This window comes from Puma concolor, chromosome A2 (genome assembly GCF_028749965.1).
Source record: "Puma concolor isolate L17-30 chromosome A2, mPumCon1.1.hap2, whole genome shotgun sequence".
In the NCBI taxonomy this organism is placed as follows: Eukaryota; Metazoa; Chordata; class Mammalia; order Carnivora; family Felidae; genus Puma; species Puma concolor.
Genome location: NC_141668.1, coordinates 42,708,078 through 42,723,848, shown reverse-complemented (window position 1 = coordinate 42,723,848; position 15,771 = coordinate 42,708,078). Strand labels below are relative to the sequence as shown.

The 15,771-nt window shown below is 40.7% G+C and overlaps 1 protein-coding gene across 7 annotated transcripts in view; it reads right to left on the bottom strand.

Moving 5' to 3' along the window:
- ELMO1 (engulfment and cell motility 1) overlaps positions 1-15,771 on the bottom strand; it is a 727,703-nt gene that overhangs the window by 129,072 nt on the left and 582,860 nt on the right. The window contains exon 1 of one of the 7 annotated variants that reach the window (XM_086692485.1): positions 12,197-15,312. The exons of the other annotated variants lie outside the window; for them this stretch is intronic. The gene's annotated coding sequence lies outside the window, so the exon portion shown is untranslated. Of the gene's footprint in view, positions 1-12,196; positions 15,313-15,771 lie in introns of those variants that run through there. 7 annotated transcript variants of the gene reach the window in all.

Sequence of the window (15,771 nt, the reverse complement as noted above, 5' to 3'; positions counted from 1 at the left end):
CTCCAACATTTCCATCAGGTACCCATCAAGGTTGTGGAAGATCAGCTGGAGTGAAGGCTGAGGTATTCACATGGGGCTCGATTTGCTCCATATAAAAAAAGACAAGCTCCCATCCATCATACGATAGCCTTAAATTATGGAAAGTCACACCCTTGATCCTGTCTTTAAGGGCAGTGGTCTCTTAATTCTCTGTTTTGAAAAAATCTATGTACCCCCCTCTATGTACACATTTTTAAGTTGATGGCTGGACTTTTTTTATCACAATTGAAATAGCTGCAAAGAATATAATTTTCAGTGTATTAAAATATTGTTGTAAAAAAATAAAACCATTACATCACTCTTTTAAATGTATCCTTGGATATACATACATCAGGGACTTTATACCCATAATTACTCACTTAAACATACATGAAAAAACTCTTCTTTATAGTTGGAGATTTTACATCATTTTTCTCCTTTAATAACAGGTCCTCAAACTTTCTATGTAAAAGGCCAAATACTATTTTAAGCTTTCCAAGCAGTCTCTGTCATAGCTACTCAACAATGCCACTGGAGCACGAAAGCAGTCCTAAACAATATGTAGATGAATAGGCATGGCTGTGCTGCAGTACATTTTATATACAAGAATGGGCAGCAGACTGGATGTGGCCCATGGGTCACTGCCACCCTCTGTCTTAGAACTCAAATTCCCATACCACTTCTCACTTTTCCCATTCTTTTTTTTTTTTTTTTAATGTTTTATTTTATTTTTTGAGAGACAGCATGGGCACAGGGGAGGGGCAGAGAGAGAGGGAGACACAGAATCGGAAACAGGCTCCAGGCTCTGAGCCATCAGCCCAGAGCCTGACGCGGGGCTCGAACTCACGGACCGCGAGATCGTGACCTGGCTGAAGTCGGACGCTTAACCGACTGCACCACCCAGGCGCCCCTGAAGACTACTTTTCTAATGCATTGGTTATAAATCAATATACAGGTGGTAAGACTGAAATGAAAGTATTAGACGTCAGTAGAAGGAACATGGGCTTGTGAATCAGACAGACCTGGATTTGAATTCCACTCTACCACTTACTGGAAGGATAATAAGCTAACTTCTTCACATCTGCTTCCTTATCTGTAAAAGGGGATACAATGCCTTTTAACATTGTTCTGAATGCTGTAAGGAAATGTGTTAGGAAAAAGGACGGAGACTGATAATCGGCATTAAAGCCTCCCTGAATCCTGCTTTCTATCCTGTGAGGCTGGGGGATGCACTCTTTGATAAAAACTTGTATCCTAAGAAGGGATGATATATATGTACAATAAATATTATTCAGCCATAAAAAAATGAGGAAATCTTATCATTTGTGACATGGATGGACCTTTAAGCCATTATGCTAAGTGACCTAAGGTAGACAGACACACATAGTGTATGATCTTACTTATATCTGGAATCTAAACAAACAAACAAACAACAACAAAATACCAAACTCATTAAAAAAAAAAAAAAGAGAGAGAGATCGGGTTAGTGGTTACCAGAGGTGGGGGTTGGAGGGAAGGGGGACTGGAGGAAGGTGGTATGAGGTACAAACTTCTAGTCACAAGATAAATCAATACTAGTGTGTGATGCACAACATGATGACACAAGTAACCTGCTGTGCAGTGTATAGGAGAGTCAAGAAAGTCAATCGTAAGTGTTCTCATCTGAGGAGAATTTTTTTCTTTTATTTTTATTGTATCTATGAGATAATGGATGTTAACTAAATCTATCGTGGTAATCATTTCACAATACATGTAAACCAAACCATCATGCTGTACTCTGTAAACTTATACGGTGATGTACGTCAATTATTTTGCAATAAAACCAGGAAAAAATTGTACCTTGATGGACCGCTGCAAGTAGTAATTTCAAAATAATATCTACGTTAAGAATAACGATTAAAAAAAAAAAGGTTTGGAAAATTCCATTAAAAGAACCTATGCATGTGTAAAGTGCCTCGTGCATAGAAGGCACAATTCTCATAACCATCAGACAAGTGATTCTGACATTGCTCTGGCCTTGAAGCAGGTGACCGAGGGTGAGTTCATACAACTACACCAGGGATGGGAGAGACAGACAGTGCCACACACATTATTATGATTATTGTTACTACGGTGCTCAGAGGACTAAGACATTTTCTCACCCACTGCTTCTTACAGCACCACCTCTCCCCAGGTGACATGAAATTACAGCAGCTCTCCATAATTGCCAATTCTCTCTCCCTTGACAATTCTAACAGTTCAGAAACCTTTGGTTAAATGGAAAATTTTCAGTTCACCTACGTTTCATCTTCTAGGTTGCTTTGCAAAAGTAGGATAGTGTACGGCTCTTGAGTTTGCTTTTAGGGTTCAATTTTTCTTCATTGTTCATTTTCACCTCTGTGCCAGCAAGGCCATATAAAGTAGCAGATCAAGGGGAACAAAGGCAAAAATCAAGGACAGTTACTGGCCAATTTGTTTTTTATCAGTTACTTTCAAGTTGTTTTCAAAGAAGTCTTACAAAACTCCAAGTTTTGAAAAGTGGGATTTATTCTTTACGTAAATGGGCAGGAAAATGAACGCATAAGGGAACACACAAATGAGTGAATACAGTTGACCCTTGAACAATGTGGGGGTTAGAGGCGTCAACATGGTTGAAAACCTGCATATAATTTTGACTCCCCACGAAACTTAACTACTAATAGCCTTACTGATAACATAGTCAATTAACACATATTTCATACATTATATGTGTTATATACTGTATTCTTACAATAAATAAGCTGGAGGAAAGAAAATGTTATTAAGGAAATCACAAGGAAGAGAAAATACATTTATAGTACTGTATTATAAAAAATCCACTTATAAGTGGATTCAACCTGCATTGTTCAAAGGTCAGCTTGTATAAATAACTAGTTTGTTGGGAATTTTATTATCATAGCCTCAATATTCTAGGCAACTTTGACGCTAATGATTGCATGAAAAATAAGCTTCCATGCAGGTTAATCCATTAATGTTTACAGATTATTTATGTTCATAGATAATATCAAGGCCTAGAACTGATACACAGGCATTGGACAAATAGTGGTTGTTGACTAAATTGAGAGAGCAAGGAAATATAAATGTTGTCCCTTGTTAACAGACATATTAACAAGTCGACTAATTTCTCTAAGCCTTACTCTCTTCACTTGTAATAAGGTAACTGTACCCTGTCACCCTTCCCTCCCCACCCAAGGGCCCCTGGCCCCAGATGAGGGCCCCACACTGCCACCACTCAAGTACCTAAGTTGTCACCAGATGGAATCTATTTGCCATTCCTGGACTCCAGTTTCTTTAAGATCTGGGAAGTGATTGGTTTATAGTAAATAGATAACCAGATGCAACAAAGGAAGACATCACCCTTTCTTCTTTTTGACAGAATACATAATCCAAGGGTGTAAAGTGCGTGGCTACGGGGGAGGAGGCAGAGAATAAAGCTACCAAGAAGTGGCTAGGAACCTCCATATGGATGAACCAAAACCAAGCATGTTTTCCAATGCTTTATTATGTCTTCATGAAGAAGAAAGACAGAGTTGGGGTAGGATGGCTAAAACCCAGAAATCCAGAAAGATTTGTGGGCCATATGCAGAAACCAAGAACATCTTGACTTAACAAATGTAAAAGCCACCATTTATCTATGACAGGTCACAGCCTTCCTGAATGCCACAAGGGACCTGCCAAGAAGCACAATATCATTTGAACTTGACTGGCTTCCAAAATCAGGAAAACATACATCACTATCCTGGAACTTCTGGGACTCTGGCTCCAGAAACATGTTTCCAATGATTCTTCCTCTATAAACAAGGTTGAATTGTTAAGAGATATTAGATTTGAAATAATAATAGTAATACCTTATGTATTACCTTATGCACAATCCACAGAGCATATGAGATATGTTAATTTTTTTGTTCTCTAAACATTTTTATGTATATGATGGGGTAGATATTATCTATATTTTGTACATGACAAAAAAGGATTATAAAGATTGGAAAGGTAATATGGCAAGATCTAAATCTTATTAGTGACTAAGCTCAGGCTTTGTTCTAAGGGCAGTGGTCTGTATTCTCTGGGTGGCCTCCAATGCCAGCAGGGCTGGGGTAGTCTCTGAGGATCCAGGAGAGTAATCTGAGAGCAGACAGCATGTGCCCTCCTAGCACTCTGGTTGCCCAATTAGAGATTCTTCCACAGCCAAAGAGCTGAGCTAGACATTCTGCAAGATACAAAAAGTAAATGGCTTCTACCCAAGGAACATAATCATACTATTTTCTCCTTGCATAGTGCATTATGGTGCACTAATCACTTATGCAGACACCATAGTTTAATTTTCATTCATCCACAGCCTTGTTAAAAAAAGCCCCTTCCATTTTTACAGATGAGGAAACTAAGCTTCAGAGAGGTTAAGTAGTCATCTACCTAGTAAGAAATTTTAAGGGAAGAGAGAAGGATCTCCCATAAGGTGGTTTTTACAAAGCTTCTTGGGTCTACTCTGCAGAGATGTTTGAGCCTGGCTTATGGAATCCAGAATGAGGACTTTTTCCCATTGACCCCAACTGTTCTCTAAAGCTGGAAGGGTGTGAGCACTAGAAAGAGTGCCAATGGACTGTACCAACATAACATCCCCAGAGCCCAAGCCTTGGATTAAACCCTTAACATTAAGTAGTCTAGATCTATGTGCAGTAGCAGTGTTGGTGGCTTTCAGACCAGTTCTTGCTTTGATATCACTCTTTGTATATGATAAAGCTTCTGTAATGCATATTGTACATTGTTGGTCCATTAGACATTAAGTGAGCTCCATCTCAGCTGCTGGGACCTGTGGCCTGGCTGGCTCTACTTAGAAACGATTTGCCCAAAGGGCAAGTCTATCAGTATGGGCTGCCAGTATGAAGGCCTGAGTCCATTAGCTGATGGGTGCTTCATTCCAACCAGGCAAGTGGATGTTAGAACTGCCCCAGATGCTATCTCAAATGTTCAGCTATAAAAATTCCAACCAAGTCAGAATGAAACTTTATTTCATTATGCTTCCAGGTCTGGGAATGATGCCAGTGAACTGCTCTCCTTGACAGGTCTCTCATCACTTATAGCTCAAAGGAAAGGAAAAGTGAGCTCCCAAAGTGCCAGGCTGCAGCCCTCCTTGTCAGATGGCAACACCTCCATGGAACAGCTGAGCAAGAAGATGAGTAAAGAACTGTCGTTCCATTATCCCCGAAACCCTGCATACTGATAATTCCCTGTATGTTCCTTTTCAAAGTCTTGCACAATGCAGAGCTGAGAAAAGGACATAGGAGAGGGATGAAAAATCAGTTCCAGCTGTAAGCCAATTCTGACTGCTTGGTAGTGGCTGACTTAGTGCTGTGTTAAGAAGGATTCTGAGGCTCCATCTGGGTACAGTGGGAAAGACTGATATGATCAATGAAATATGGGCCCTAGAGAATAGATTGTTTGGAAGCTTGATCTTGGAAATCACCAGGTCTAAACTTGTCTTTACCCATGTGTAGGTGCTGTGGAGCATAAAGGTTAAATTACTTATAAAATTTAGTTGCTAAACTATAATTCAATATTCAAAGTCTTAGATTCTAGATTACTGCTCTGTCATCTATACAAGTACTTTTCTAGTCCTGAATTTCTAGAATATCATAGATTTAAATTAGCTAGCAAATGAGTGGACTTCAAAATCCTGTGGTAATGCAAAGACAATTACAGTAATGCTGATTACACCAATGCAATATAAAGCTATTTCCCAGCGTCTCTGTGCTCACTGAAATCCCACAGCACTTCTTTCCACTCATGACAGTCTTTTGCTTGGCCAAACATCAGCAGATTCACAAAACAAGTCATCTCGCTCTTGGATTCAACCCTGCCTGTGGTTTAATCTACTTGGTCTGTCAGTGTTGCCTCAGCAAAGATGATAAAGTCCTGCCATGAAGAGAAATAAGTTGTAAAGGGGCCACACAATTTAATCCAACACATATTTGTTGAGTACATATATGCACAAGGCATCCTCCTTGGGAATTCTGTCCAACACGCAGGAAACAAGTATAGTTGGACCAGAAGGCATCACTGACATTAGAGATCATATTGAACTACATGGATTTTCCCCACCTTTCTCAATGTTTTGTGAGATTTCTAAAAGACCTCTTTATTAACTGAATGTTTAAGAGGACCAAGCTTAGGGGCATCTGGGTGGCTCAGTTGGTTAAGCATCCGATTTTGGCTCAGGTTATGATCTTGCAGTTTGTGAGTTCAAGCCCCACATCGGGCTCTCTGCTGTTAGTGCAGAGACCACTTAGGATCCTCTGTTTCCCTCTTTCTGCCCCTCCCTAGCCTGTCCTCTGTCTCTGTCCCTCAAACATAAATAAACATTAAAAAAAAAAAACAAAAAAACAAAACCTCAGCAAGAAGACCAAGCCTAGAGGGAGCTTTATCACTTCTACTTGCAGATTTGGCTGAAATTATCAATGTCAGGACATCTCTAGGAGGCTGGGACCAGATGCCTCTAAGACGGCTTTGCAGCATGATTTTGATCTAGTTTACTTAAAAGGTTGATTACATTCTCATAATTGGTTTTACATTAAAAGAAAAGAAAACAACAACCTTGGGGAGTGGATAAATAGAATAGCATATGATGTTGAAGGTAAGGGTTTTGAGACCAAATTAACTGTAAGAACTACTTAGTCAATATTTTCCAACTGAACAAAATTTGGAGAATTGAATAAGATGACAGCAATTAAATCATCCCTTACCCTCAATTTACACTTGTCTTCATAAAGAATAATGTTTGCAGCAGAGTTATCTTCTCAATCAAGGTTTGCGTAGCTTATTATTAAAACTAAACCCGTGTCTTCTGAACATACTGAGTTGAAGGTGGGGGCCCAAAGTACAGTGAATGGCAAGGCCACAATATCTGGGGACAGAAAAATGCCACAGAAGGTGGATGCTGACTTTCCGCAATAGGAAATGGCACACCTTTTAATTCCCTCTTGCCTAACAGAGTAATGGAAAAACCAAGATTTAGCTACATGTTGAGTTTTCTATGTACAATGGTTAAGGGCAAAAGTAAACAAGTTTGGGAATGCTAATGTTCTGTGCCTCTCTCTGTTGCCTGAGCAACAAGTGCTTGCGGGTACTTCATGGAGGTAAGAGAGATGACAGTGCCATGGCAGGATGAGGTAGTGAGAGAAGTCACCGGCCTGTTGTATCAGGAAGGTTCTTTGAGAATCCAGCACTATACTGTCTAGCAGAATAATCACTAACCACACATGGCTACAGAAACCTTGAAATACGTGGCTAGTAGGACTGCACAATTGAGTTACAAAGTTTATTCAATTTTAGCTAGCTTCAGCTATTGAAAAACTTTCATGTATGTTCTAAACAAGTTTGGTATGTGACTCTACTTTTTTAACTATACATTTTGTGAAATCTAAAAACAGATTTCCTGTGAAAATTCAGTATCCAAACTGAGTTGTGCTGTATGTATAAATTATATGTTGGATTTCCAAGACTTAACATAAAAAAACTGAATATAAATATTTTGTTAATAATTTTGTAGTTGCATGTTCAAATATTTTGGGCATACTGGGTTAAATACATATATTATTAAAATTTGTAGACCCACTTTTTTTTTTTACTTTTTAAATGTGATTACTAAAAAAATGGAAATTACATACATAACTTGCATTATGTTTCCACTAGACAGTGCTGATCTAGAAAGAAATCTGCCATATTATCCCTGTAGGGAATTATTTTTTTGAATAGCTATTGAAATTGTCTTTTACACATTCACGTACCTAGTGTTAATAGTAGAAAGTGCATAATATCAGGCATGCATAGCAAATAATCCGTTTTTAAAACCTGCTACTAAGACCCCTACAGATTCCTTTTCCATCTAGCAATGTGATCTTGCTTATATGCTCTGGTCTGCTATTTCTGTATATGTCAAACTGGATATTTTAGGACATCAATAGTTTTTCTTCTTCCTTCTCGTGGCCTAACTCCTTCCACTTCATTTTCATTAGTAAGTCTCCCATGGAAAGGCTGGTTGGTAAAACAGATAGAAATGGAGGGGCGCCTGGGTGGCTCAGTTGGTTGAGTGTCCGACTTCAACTCAGGTTATCATCTCACACTCATGGGTTCGAGCCCTGCGATGGGCTCTGTGCTGACAGTTCAGAGCCTAGAGCCTTGCTTCGGATACTGTGTCTCCCTCCCTCTCTGTCCCTCCCCCACTCTCTCTCTCTCTCTCTCTCTCTCAAAATAAACAAACATAATAATAATAAAAAAAAATTTGGGAGGGCGCCTGGGTGGCTCAGTTGGTTAACTAGTCGACTTCAGCTCAGGTCATGATCTCACAGTCTGTGAGTTTGAGCCCCACATCGGGCTTTGTGCTGGAGAGCCTGGAGCCTGCTTTGGATACTGTGTCTCTCTCTTTCTCTCTACCCCTTCCCCACTCACGTTCTGTCTCTCTCTCTCTCTCTCTCTCTCTCTCTCAAAAATAAACATTAAAAAAAAAAAACAGATAGAAATGGAGATGCTCTGAAGTGGGAGTGGAGGACTCACTTGCCTCCCACCCTGGTTCCACACTGCCCCAGTCCTGTCAATGTCCCCAACTCTGAGCGACTTGGTTTGAAAACTATGTCACATTCAAAGATTTTCAGGCCTAAACTTCTAAGTTTCCAGTTGTTCCATCAATGTATATCCTCTGGACCTACCTAAAATCTCTTTCTGAGCTTGGCCTATTCACAAGGTCTTCAGAAAACATGGTAGCCCTGGTGATTCCCACATCCACTGTGGGTGACGCACCCCCCAAACCAGCTGCACTGTTGTTCCTGACCCTTCATGACCCTCACTGTTGCTATGGCAATTGCAAATCATTCCTGGCAAATGTGAGCAAAGGGCAGCCATAGAACTGATGACCTTCCACCTCTTGCAGATGGCCCAGGAGGAGCTGGTCTCATGTAGAAACTGGCCTAGTTCTCATTAGTCAAATAAACGCTCCTCAGAATAAGGTAGCACATCATACAATAACACAAGGGGATAAACAAATGGGACATTTTGGTGACAAGGTTTTACTCAAACATCTTTTCCTAAATGGTACTATATATAATTCACCCAACCACCATAAAATGCCTTTCTAATTCGACTTTAATTAACACAATGATTGTTGAATTCAATTCCGTGTGGCCTGGTTCCACTACACAGACAGCCGAGGAGACCTCCTTCCCCTGTCCATTCACACTCCTTCCATCCATGGATGCAGCAAACAAGTAAATCAACATGTGTGAAAACACAAACCCCTTGCCAGTTCCTAGCTTTGTAAACATGGTCAAGTTCCTCAATATTTTGGAGAGTCCATTTCTTCATCTAGAAAATAGGTATAAAAGGCATCCTTTTGGGGAGGTGGTAAAGATTCAGCGAGTTGTTACGTCTACATAAATTGTATTGAACAGTGTCTGGCACACAGTAAATGCTCAAGGCAGGTTAGCTTTTCCTGCTGTGATTGATTTTATTCCACTTGAGAGGAGAAATGAAGGATTCTACCCTTCCAACTCTCAGTGCTGGATTTCAGGGATTGGATTTAACATGTTTATGTTTACTTTGACGTATGAGGCAAGTCTGACGGTCACTTGAAAATCTGAGGGAATTCATTTTTACTTATCTTTACATTTATGTTTATAATATGTCCTACATCTTACAAATGCCATGAAGAGGCAGTACGGAGAAGCTTTCTTCTTCAGGAGTGAACAGAACAGGTACAAGACTGCAGTTAATTCTGGTATTTGAAAGAGCATGTTCATTTCAAGCCCAGTGATCCTAGTTACACCAACACTGCAAGCTGAGAAGTGAGAAAATCTAGATCTAGAATTATTTCCAAGACTTCTTAATTTAAACCTTAACCATTCTAACTTAGAATGCACAGGACCTCACCAGTTACTGAAGCCACTGCATAAGTCAGCAGTTGATTGGCACAGGGCTATGGCAGGATTTAGTGGCCCCTTCTCAAAAAGGAGATAATAAACTTGAGGGTATAATAAATTCTTGGCTATTCACCCAGGACAAAGATCCTACATGACCCTGAAATGGGCTGTCATCAGAGTATTATGTGATTATGCATTAATATATTTTCTTAGGGCAAGAGGAGAGTTTCATAGCTTTCAAATTCTTGGACTTCCACGATCCAAAAATAGGTTAATAACTACTCTTAGTTTAAAAAAAAAAAACAAAACATTTTTACTGCTTCCATAAAAGGCTGTTTCTTCTCTCACTCTTGCCAACAGGTGCCAGTACCTCACTCATGTAAGTGACGCTACTTTGGGAGAAAAGAGACCAAAAGAGGATGGAGGGCCATTCTAATGAAATGACATCACTTAATGCACATCCACTAGCAACCAGACTTGCTCAAAATTATACATGCATCCAGGTGTGCCAAGGAACGACATGTAATAGGGAGACTTTACGTGCACACACTTGCCTCCGATCAGGTGGAATTCTCAATTTGGTACACCATCTCGAGCCTCTTGGGATCAAAGGACAGCCTACATTCCAGAGGGGCCTTCAGCTAGCAAACAGGTCTTTGACCTCATCAAGTTACCAGGTTTCTCCTAGCTGTGACTGTTACTCACAGTGAGAAAACTTGGCCATCTCCTCCTGTGGTATCAGGTCACAAGAGCAAGTCTCTTCCAACTACCCTTGCCCTGCTTTTGGGTCTTCTGGAGGCAAAACCTTCCTAGCTCTTTTGTTTCTTTACTCGCTCATCACAGATCGCATTTAGGACACAGCCAATTCCATTCTACAGCCACATGAAGACCTGTAACACTCTCTTCGGTCAAAAGGACATTGTTATAAAGGACAAGCCAATAAGATTTCCCATGTTCAACTATTTCATGTGCATATATTTTTGAGCCAGATGATAATGATTTATCCTCTTTTCCTCTCTGTTGTTTGAACCCAAGTGTACTGTAAATAGAAGACATGCGGTATGCCTGTTTTCCTGGCACATAAGATAGGAAATTACATTTAAAACAAAGTAACAATGATGAAGCCTCAAAACCAGCAGAGACGCTGAGGAGAGGTTCTCAGGCAGAGATGGAAACCCCAAGTTCAGCCCCCGCTCTCTGCACCCACGCCAAAAGCAATGCTTCTCCTCTCCATGTTCAGAAAGATTATAGTTCCTCTGGAATCCTACACTGTGCTTGAGTTCTGTCTTGCTACATATATTTTTTAAGTTTGCAGCTAGAAGGCTCTCTAAAAGCAAAGAGTTTCCCCCTCCCCATACTGCCCCTCCATTGCCTGTTTACAGCACTGCTTTCTTATTTTTCCTGCTTCTACCCAAAGAAATCGAGAATTTCATCACCAGTGTCAGAAAATTAAACCCCAGGGAGCAAAGCAATAGCTCAGAGCATCCTTTCCCTGGCAAAGAGCCAATCCTTGAATATAACTTTGCAAACCCTCTCTGGTTTTCGGGGGTTTAAAGGGATTCAAAACAGAGTCATTTTGAAGCATGGTTTTTGACAGCTAAAATCTCTCTGTCTGCACTTCAACTCATCTTTGAAATTAATTTTCAAAAAGCGAGAGAATATATTTTGATTTAAAGACTGGTTTCATGAAAGAAGTGAGGGGCATGACCTAGCTCAGTTGCACACTTCCAAGCTGAGATCAGCAGTGCGTGCAGAAGAGATGCTTCCTTTTGTGGTTGGGGGTCTTAAGAAGTGTTTGACAGACCATTGTAATAACATCTCTCTTCACAATGCAAACACCAGTAACATGGTCAAGCAGCTCACCACTCAGTTCCGTGTCTGCACCTTTCTCTCTCTTCCCAGCAATGCACAGGGTTGACTTCGCTTAATTTAGTTTTAAAAACACCTTCTTTTGAACTGGATCTATACCTAGGGAGATAAAGCAAAACTCCACTCCTCACACTAATCCTTATCCTTACTAGACAGACCAATGTTCCAGTATAATACACAGTCAACTACAAATCCAATCATACCCAAGCAATGCATGCAGGCTTTGGAATACAGAAGCTCACACATCACAGGAACCCCAGAACGCCTGTTCTTCCATGTGCTTGTTCCAATTCATAGTTTTCTCGGCAGACAATAGGACAAAGCTGCATTTTAGCTCAGGCTGCTAATACCGGCAGACAGATGTGTTAAGACTGAGGTTTACTCACCAAGCTCCCGTAAGTCCATCTTTCCCAACTACAATACTGCTGCTAAGCCGCCACCAAATGACTTAGAGTCGTCCCCTGGAAGAACAATGTGCTGGAATACCAGATGGTTCCTGAGTAAGCTTGTTCATGAAATAGGTTTCCAGTTGAGCCATGTGAATGGAGACCTGCCGCACACCTTTGAATGCTACACACTTCGAGTCCAGAAGAATAAGCATGTAGCTTTGCTTATGTTTATGGAGCTGGAGCCCAGGGGTGCTCCGATTGGCAGGAATCGCAGAAAGATCAGCCAATCAAAGGGAGCCTCCATTTCAGGGAAACTCCTGCTCATTTATTTAGCATCTTCAGAGATCATCGGCTTTTCTAGGAAGAGCTTTTCTCTTACAGTATCACAAGAGAAAAAAATAATAGCTTCATTTCAATTTTAGTGCCCTATGCTCTTTCATCAATATGTATTACATAGCTCCTCTTCTCGGTATTCCTCAATACCTCCACTTTTCCCATAAAGAACTTTAAAAAAAAAAGGAAGAAAAAGAGGAAGAAGAAGAAAAAGAAAGAGCTGGTGATGGGCTAGAGATAGTTCATATTCATCAGCCTCCACCTTGTTGCAAGAAAGGAGGGGGGAGCGCCTGGGCTCAATAATTACTGATTCTGTTGCCATGGAAACAGACTGGCTGCAGCGAGTTGGATTCGTGTAGAACATCTGCTGCCAGACCCATAATCAACTGCAATCTCATCTCTCCCCCTCTCCCTACTTTTATTTGATTGTTAGTTTGCTTTCTCTCTTCTTGTCTTCACATTCAGTTTTTGTCCAGAAATGTCATGTAACTGCCTTACTTTGTACACATAGCACACACATGCCAGAGGTGCTCACATGCCCAGAAATGTGTGTACACAGGAGTGCATCCCAGCAGGATTCTTACGGAAGGATCTATACTCTGATTCCTATTCGGGATGTAAACGAGCATAAATACTGTGTCTCCACCCCTAATTAAAATTTACTAGAAGTTAACCTAAAGAGTTAGTGGGGCTCTTTAAAAATCTTTGTCATCTAATGGCCCTGAAAGGCTCCAAATAAAAGTTTGCAATGGCATTTCTCAGGGGGCACTGTGAATTAAACTGAGAAGCAATAAACCTGAGAAGCTTATAGAAGATTTTTAAGCACAAAATCTTTAGGCTTAGCTTCTTCTCTTGCCCTAGCAACTCACAAGGCACCCTGAACAGTGGGGGTCTCCTTGGGGATTTCCTCAGTCCATTTACATCCCCCCTGACTCCTCTCCTGTTTTCTCCAAATTCTGCTAGTTACATGACTAGAGTTAATGTCGGACTCTGGATGTGCTATCTTTCTCATTAACAGCAGGGGCCACCACTGAGCAATAAATGGCTGCATGGCCAGGTCAGACCCAAGAGGGGACTGAGAGGGTGATAATCTCATCTGTGTGTCTGTGGAAGCCTTCAACTCTGTACAAAGACTGACTGAAGATGTCAAGTGTCAAAGAAGGCTATGATTCTGGCATAAGTTAGAGAATCCTTCAAGAATCCGAATCCTGGTTTTCCATTTTGTCTTTTTGCCCTTGTGATCTTGGGAAGGAATTCTCATCCATGTACTGACTCTCTGGCACCCAAATCCAACTCTGGCCATCTTTCTCAGCATTGTCCAGACGATCTCCACCCTCCAGGGCAGTGGATATCTTGGGGTTTTTTGACTACCTTTCTGGAACATCCTTAACCTGTTCTGCCTACTCTCCTCTACCATGAGGACACCTACCCCTTGCACTGTCACCCTCCTGAGACTGTTCAAATCACCATTTTTTAAATACAGAAACATGTCATTCCAACCTGGTCTTCCCTCAAGCAAATGTAATCAATTATTCCACCGTACACAGTGAGTGTTTATGTGCCAAGCACTGTGCTAGTGACAAAACTAACTGGCATGGTTTTTGCCCTATGGCAAAATAACTTTACTAGAGGAGGCAAAAAAAAATATGAAAGTATAACTTTTATATGGGATATGAAGGAGAGCACAAAGGAAAAGATTTAACCTAGTGAGGTTAGGAAAAGTATCTCAGAGGAAAAGATACTTAAGCTAAGATCTAAAGGAAGAGTAAAAGTTGAATTAAAAGTGAGGGGAATAGTGTCTCAGACATAAGGAATGGCACATGTGAAGGGCCTGTCTAGATGCACATTGCCTAGGAGGGAGTGTGTCCTCTTTGAAAACCTGAAAGAAGCCAAATGCAGCTGACTGCAGTGAGAATGACTGAAAGGATGGAGTGAGATGAGCCTGGACGGCAAGCAAAGGCCAGACCTGTAGGGTCCTAGACAATCACATTAAGGAGATTGTTTCTTATCCTATTAGCAATGACAAACCATTGTACGACTCCATTAAAATGATTCCCTGCCCCCCAAAATACCTATACAACTCAATTTATAAAATAATCTATTTCAAGGCATCCATAATTTGTTGGCCTGATCTACCTAACATTCATTGAGCAATTAAGAGTCCAGATAGCATACTAAGCACTTTATATGAATTAACTGATTTAATCCTCACAAAAACTCTGTGAGGTATTATTATTATCCCTATTATACAGAAGGTGGAAACTGAGGCATAGGAGGTTAAATAACTTGACCTAGTTTACCAAGATAAAATGTGGCAGAGCTGGGATTCTGAACCAAGGGATTCTAGCTCCAGCTGTAGTGTGATCTACAGGGACTATCTGTGTCAGAACCATTTGGGATTCTCCTCAAAATAGAGATTACTGGGATCTGTCCGCAACCCTCCTAAACCAGAATCTCAGGGAATGGAGTCTAGGAACATTTCTCCAAGTTCTCCAGGGGATTCTCATTCACGCCACAGCTTGAGAATCACTCCTAAGAGACGTTTGCATAAAGGAAATTAATTAATCTTCAATGTATAAAATGGAGAAAGTTTTTTTTTTAATTTTTTGAGAATGGGGGCAGGGTGTTTCACTACTGTAAGCCATCCCAAAGGATGCAGTTCTATTAAGCCAAGTTTACCTCCCTTTGATTGACTGCAAACTCTCGAGTTGAGTGTGGGTACCATAGCACAGTGGGTACTGAGCATACATAGCTCAATAGCTTCTAGGAGTACGTATATGAAGAAAGAACATGGGAGTTATCATTTTTTAAATTTTTATTATTTATTTTTGAGAGAAAACAGAACATGAGCTGGGGAGGGGCAGAGAGAGGGAGACATAGAATCTGAGGCAGGCTCCAGGCTCTGAGCTGTCAGAGTCTGACAGAGAGTCTGATGCGGGGCTCAAACCCACGAACCATGATATTCATGAGCCAAAGTCGGACACTTCACTGACAGAGCCACTCAGACGCCCCAGAACATGGAAGTTCTTAAAGACCAGATTCACCAGTGAGGTAGAGATGCTAGCAACAAGACAGGTAGGTCATGTAGTATTGTGGACACTAAGGAAGGTTGTAAGTTTTCTTTGGGTAATTTTTTTCCCAGAAAATTCACTTTGAAGACAAACTGCAAGGTGGACAGAATATTTCTTTGAGTCTGTTCCAACCCTCCTCTTCTATTCAAAAGCAAGTACGCAGGATCT